General features: G+C 26.3%; 1 protein-coding gene across 1 annotated transcript in view; it reads left to right on the top strand.

Annotated features, from left to right (window-relative positions):
• The window catches only part of LOC117116513 (protein mono-ADP-ribosyltransferase PARP14-like), a 40,075-nt gene that overhangs the window by 15,019 nt on the left and 24,298 nt on the right, over window positions 1-758 (top strand). The gene's annotated exons all lie outside the window — the stretch shown is intronic.

Below are 758 nucleotides of genomic sequence, written 5' to 3'. Positions count from 1 at the left end.
GAGAAATTTTATAGAAATCTATAACATTCTCTTTAGAAGCTATATAGAAATTCTATAGACATCTATAACATTTGCTTTAGAAGTTGTCTAGGAATTCTATAGAATATCTGTTTGGAAATGTATAACAGATGCATAAGTTATGTGTATCATTTTGTCGCAAATAATCATGCTTCATATTTCTGGAGAAATTTTATAGAAATCTATAACATTCTCTTTAGAAGCTATATAGAAATTCTATAGAAAATTCTATAGACATCTATAACATTTGCTAGAAGTTGTCTAGGAATTCTATAGAATATCTGTTTGGAAATGTATAACAGATGCATAAGTTACAGTATCAATTAGCATGCTCACATTTTAAGTTAAAATGTTAAAAACATTAAGCGTTTAAGTTACATTAAACATTTAAGTTAAATTAAACATTAAATTAAACATTTAATTAAATGTTAAAAACAGAAAATAATTAGCCTTACAACACATTTTAAAATTGAAATGAAAAATGAATTTAATGCACATATTTGTAACAAATACTTAATCTTACAAAATCCTTAACCACAAACCACCATTGTGACCATTTTAAAGTTACTGTTGTGTAACTTAAAACCTACTTTATTCATTCCAGATGGTAGAGATAGACATCGTTTTCAATAACCAGACAATGGATCAGGCCGTGATAGGGGTCCAATTTATGACTTGAGTTGTACGATTTAGTAAATTATTTAGTGTATGAAATGAAATGCTATAAAATTTATACTGTC

The sequence above is a fragment of the Anneissia japonica genome, unplaced genomic scaffold (assembly GCF_011630105.1).
Source record: "Anneissia japonica isolate Jap-2015-1 unplaced genomic scaffold, ASM1163010v1 scaffold8963_len174799_cov130, whole genome shotgun sequence".
In the NCBI taxonomy this organism is placed as follows: Eukaryota; Metazoa; Echinodermata; class Crinoidea; order Comatulida; family Comatulidae; genus Anneissia; species Anneissia japonica.
This window is presented reverse-complemented; position numbering and strand designations above follow the sequence as displayed.